Genomic DNA, 6,000 nt, shown 5'->3' with positions numbered 1-6,000 from the left:
AGATTCATAGAAAATTCATGGATAATGTATTGCACAGAATGACAAGGCACAGATGGGTTGTGACCACTATTGGTGGAGGAGTTGAGAATATAATGTGCTCATGGTTGTGACCAAATATGTGCTACTGAGAACAAGATGGTATTCCTTCCTTGAATAAGTTGTATGGCAGGAGGAGGCTGGCCCAAGAGAGCCGACTTTTTCGATGTAAGCATTATACCTTGTAAATTGGCAAAAATTTTAAGTTAGTGCTTGAAGTATTGTTTTGTTAATAGAGTAAATTTAAGAAAGTGATGGAGAAAATATGAATGATGCAGATTAAATTGAAAAGTGAATCCTGCATACATCTCCCACACCCTAGAAAGCCAGCTGTTAAATGTTTACCAACATATCCCTATACAGAAATTTTGTATCCAGAGCAGTGATTGGCAGAACCATGTTGACATTTGACTTTTCATCCTTCCATACTAATCTTCTAAGAATTCTACAGAGTTTTCAAGCATCATTTCAACAACAGCCAGCAAATGAGAAAATGGTGTTTGTTAATTTTGATATTAAATCATTATTAATAGTGATAATTATAATGTCTTAAAATAATTTCTTGCGCTCTTCAGCTAAATAGAGATACCTTAGAGAGTTAAAAAGGAAGGACTGGAAATACCTTGCTGCAAGTGTTTAAGTGCTTTTTAATGCTTTCCATCAGTGGAGAGAAATAGTCGAGTCCTAGATCAAACTGCAGCCCTCACAAAGTGAAACTGTTCTCTGTAAGTAGATAAAAGACTTCCAGTTTATCCTTATAAAATCTGTAGGCACTCTGAGAACTTAGTTAACTACCTTAGAAGAGGTCTTTGCAATAAGTTAGAAAGACCTTAAAAATAGAGCTTCAGTATGTCTGTTTTATAAAAATAATAGGGAGCCTGAAACTCCACCAGTCAACATAGCACAGATGATTTCTATATAGAAGGGAATCACCCTAGAGGTTAAAGTTTATATCCTGTAATTTTTCTAAAAGGTTCTGAGCAATTATATTAAGTAATGTTATTTTCCAGGGTCAACACAAATAAGATGACAAAGAATACTTCATGAATCAAAGAAACGAAGGCAATGTGCTTAAGATTTATTATTCATAACACGTCTTTCCTCAAACAAGATATTATATATTAGGCATACATATACACATGCATATATTTACCACATATATATGAAACATACATATAAAATATATGTTTACCACATGCAGGTGTGTGTGTGTGTGTGTGTGTGTGTATATATATATATATATATATATATATATATATATATATATATATATACACACATGCAAATCAACTTAATCTCATTATAATTCAACTTTGGGCCCACCTAATTATACACAACATATTCGTACATGCACATATCTCTATCTCTATCTCTCTATCAAATAATACAAGAATTTGCAAAATATCCCTATGGAGATAACTGTTCATGGCTTTCCTAAGAACTTGAGCAAATTACATTAAGTAAATTCCAAAACAATGACACAAATACTCACATAAGATATTAATAAGCATGAAAGAAGTTGCCCTGCATAAATCCCAAACTGCAAGAGGATAACTCATTGAAGATGAGGTTCTCCATCATTGCTCTTTCCAAATCACATAATCTCAGAATCTGAGAGTTATAAGGAACCTTAGCACCCATCTGATCCAACCCATATATAGGAACAACCCCTATAATATACCTAACAATCTCTGTCTGAGGACCTTTGAAGTAGGAACCAAGAACCTTTAAAGGCAGTCCATTCCAATTTTAGACAGCTCTATTATGCCATTTTCCCCCTCTGAAATCAAGCCTAAATTGACCTCTGAAACTTCCACCGATTGTTCCCAGTTTTGAGTCTGGGTCTAACAGAACAAGTTTTTGTTTGTTTGTTTGGTTGGTTTTCTCTTCCATATGATAGCACTTCAAGTAAAGACAATGATTATCCCTCTCTCTACCCCTGACTCCTACACACACTTCAGACTCTTCTTCCCCAGTATAAGCATCGCCAATCTGGATCTTCAAATGATTCTCACATAACATGGACTAAAGGCCCATTGCCACCGTTTTCCTTCCTCTTGGAGCTCTTCAGATTACTAATGTCCTTTCAAAATTCTGGCTCACAGACTTGAATACGACTCCCCAAACATAGCCTGACTAGGACAGAATACAGTGGAATTATCACTTCCCCATTCACAGAAGCTATATCTCTCTATGCAGCCCAAGATCACATTAGTTTTCTTGGCTGCTATATATTGACTCATGATATTATAGTGATCACGTTAAACCCAAGAATACTGCAAAGTCTCTTCAGTCAAATATATAGTAATAAAAAAGAAATTGGTCTAATTATATATACTGCGGAAAAACAAAGTAGAGGAAATAATGTATATTAGGCTGAAATTCAGGTTGACAAGGCAACAGGAAGTACATTTAGTGTGTTGGTGTATAATCCATTTCATACATATGTATGTATATATACATATATAGTCCATTTAGTATTATTCATCTATATATATATATATATTCATATATACATCTGTATATATGTATGCATGTGCATGTATGAAGAATAGAATTTGAATTACTTTAAATTTTTTAAACTTTTAAATAAAAACCCTAATTTTGTTTTAACATGAGATATGTGTGTGTGTATGTGTGTGTCTGTGCAGAACAAAAGCTGAAGGCTAAATATGGGTAATTAGGTGGGCCCCAAATTGAGTTTTGATGAGATTAAGTTGTCTCGCATATGTGATACTGAATAGAGCTTTCTATCTCCCCAAACTTCTCATTGTGACAAAATACTGTCTTTTTAAAAATATTTTTGTTGTTTTGTTTTTTGGTCATTTCAAGCACGTCCAACTCTTCATGACCCGATTTTGGGGTTTTCTTGGCAAAGATACTGGAGTGATTTGTCATTTCCTACTCCAGCTCATTTTATAGATGAGAAAACTGAGGCAAACAGGGTTAAATGACTTGCTGAGGGTCACGCAGCTAGTAAGTGTCTGAGGCCAGATTTGAACTCACAAAAATTAATCTTCCTGACTTCAAGTCTGACCCTCTATCCATTGTACCCCCTAGAAGACCACTTTTTAATACTAATGCTATCTTAAACAGTGACTAGAACATGGCAGGTATTTACTAAATTCGAGTTGAATAGTTGATAGATGCTACATGACTACAAATCATGAGACAACATGAATTTAGGAGAATCAAAATGATAAATGACACAAAGAGCTATGAAAAGATGCATGGTAGTGGTAAGGGATATATATATATATATATATAGAGAGAGAGAGAGAGAGAGAGAGAGAGAGAGAGAGAGAGAGAGAGAGAGGCTCTATCAAGTTATCTATGATGATTTTGGGGTAAAATTTATTATAAAAGACTGTTGGAAGTCTGGTCATCCTTATGAAACATAGATCTTCATGGTTATGGACTGTCCTACTAAATAGGCTTAGGGAGGAGAGGGCAACTGGGATGGAGTGGACATCTAGTGCAAGGAGACCAGGATCAGAGGATGAGGAGATTATTGAGATATGGTGAAGGAAATCTGGAGAATCAAGAATTGAGCCCTAGAGAAAATTCAATTCAATTGAACGAATATTTATTAGGCATCTGTTATTTGGAAGGCACTATACTAGGTGCTAAGGATACAAGGAAAGATATCACATTAACCTTGCTTTCAAGGGATATATAATCTTGTGGGGGAGGGGGAGCTAGTGAGGTAGGTAAGCCAGTGATGCCAAGGAGAATGGTATAGATGGAAGACAGCAACCCAGGCCAAAACATTATGAGAAATGTAGCATTTAGGGGAGGACAGTGAGATTTTCATGGAAAGGATAACATCTAAGTCGTATCTTTAATGATGAGAAGGAATTCAACTGGTGGAAATGGGAGAAAGTGGGATTCATGAGCTATGATAAAGGACCAGGTGAGTGCCAGGCAAGAAACTGAACAGAAAGTAGTTCAGTTCAATTGAAACAATTTAGTTATCAGATGACATTGATAATTCCTCCCTGGGAAGTCCCATCCTCGCCCTGGTACTTTGCATGTGCCCACTGCTGGGAAATGCTGAGAAAGTATTGTGCTTTTTATGATTTCTCAGAAAGTTAGGGACTTTCTATCCCTCAGCTCCACCTCTCTCTACAGTATGGTGCCAACTCATTGTCAAAGGATCAATCTACTTAACACTTAGCTCTGAACCCCTACCCACTGGTGAAATCCTACCTCCTTTCAGACCTGTTTTCATTATGTTCTAGTCATGGTGAACTTGGCATAATGGGTTGACATTCTACAGGTTACAGGATTCTGTTTTATTGGCAGGAAGAATGAAATGAAAGATATTTTCTACCCCAGGTATAAGGTTTTTTTTTGTTGTTTGCCTGTTTGAAGTAGAAACATCGAAGTCTCAGAGTCACCTACTAATTTGGTAACATTGGGTGTTCATGATCAGGAAAAAAAATGTTTTAAGAAGACAAATCAGGCTTTGGTGTATAGGATGGCCTGGTGATTAAAAGAATTTTCTATGGGAGGAATTGTTTGGAAGGTCTTGGAATAGTTCCCATGAGAAGTAATGAGCATCTGAATTAGAATAATGATGATGAACATGGAGACGAAGGATCATTGCAATAATTTTTGCATGTGGTAGAATGAAAAAAATCTGCATATTAATAAATGTAGTGGAGAAGGGAGAAGGAAGACTTAAAGATAAATCTAAGATTCAATTCTATTTGATATTTGAAATGGAAGCTTGATTTCCATTATTACAAATACTGAAAACATGAGGACAAACTGGTTTGAAGAAAGACAATGAGTTTTGTTTCATGCACATTGAATTTGTGGTGCCATCTAAGGAAAGACACCTAATGAGGGGAATAATCATTTATTAAGTTCCCACTATGTGTCAGGTACTGTAAGTGCTTTATTTTTTTAATTTTTTTTTTTTTGGTGAGGCAATTGGGGTTAAGTGACTTGCCCAAGGTCACACAGCCAGTAAGTGTTAAGTGTCTGAGGCCGCATTTGAACTCAGGTCCTCCTGACTCCAGGGCCGGTGCTCTATCCACTGTGCCATCTAGCTGCCCCCTGTAAGTGCTTTATAAATATTAATCTAATTCAATTTAATAGACAGTCAGAAATGAAGGGCTGGATTTCGTAAGGATGACCAGACTTGTAGATATATTTAGAAGTAATCTCAAAAGAAAGAATAGGTGAAATAGTATTATCTTATTTTTACAGATGAGGAAACAGAGGTTGAGTCGAAGTGACTTGCACAGTGTCAGTGTTGGGAAAATTCCACTCAGAATAATAACAACTACAATAACAAGGATAATGGCGGGCATTTACATCACATCTCATATGATCCTCACAACAACCCTTGGAGGAGTTATTATCCCCATTTTATAGTTGAGGAAACTTAGGAAAACATAATTTAAGTGACTTGCACTTGGTCACTGAACTCAAATCTTCCTGACTTCTTGAAGTCCAACACTTTATCCGCTGAACTATCTAGCTGCCTTAAAACCTAAACATCTCAATCCCTGTTTTTAATGCCTCCTCAGATCAATTCAAAGTAGGGTGGCACAGTGCCTAGTTCATACTAGGCACTTAATAAATGTTTATTGGATTGGAAAAGAGGTAGCCTTAGCTGTAAATCTCATCACAAGTTTTTATATCTTGTTTAAATATTTTTCTATGTTACTTGATATTGCTAATAAATTACATGGTCATTAATGACTTTGAGCATATAAATGCATTGTTTTTGATTGAGAGTAGGGAATCTAGCCCATGGGAGAAGATATTACCTTGGTTTTATAGTTTCATTTCAGGAGAGGGGTGATCCAATTAGCCACAGAGTACCTGCCGTGTGGGTAATTTACTGAGATCATTCCAGAGAGTACTATACTATGTATGTGTGGAGAGAGACACACACACAGACAGAAACAGAGAGACAGACAGAGAAAGACAAAGAGAGCAAGAGTGAGA

This window comes from Dromiciops gliroides, chromosome 4, assembly GCF_019393635.1.
Source record: "Dromiciops gliroides isolate mDroGli1 chromosome 4, mDroGli1.pri, whole genome shotgun sequence".
NCBI classification, from domain to species: domain Eukaryota; kingdom Metazoa; phylum Chordata; class Mammalia; order Microbiotheria; family Microbiotheriidae; genus Dromiciops; species Dromiciops gliroides.
This window is presented reverse-complemented; position numbering follows the sequence as displayed.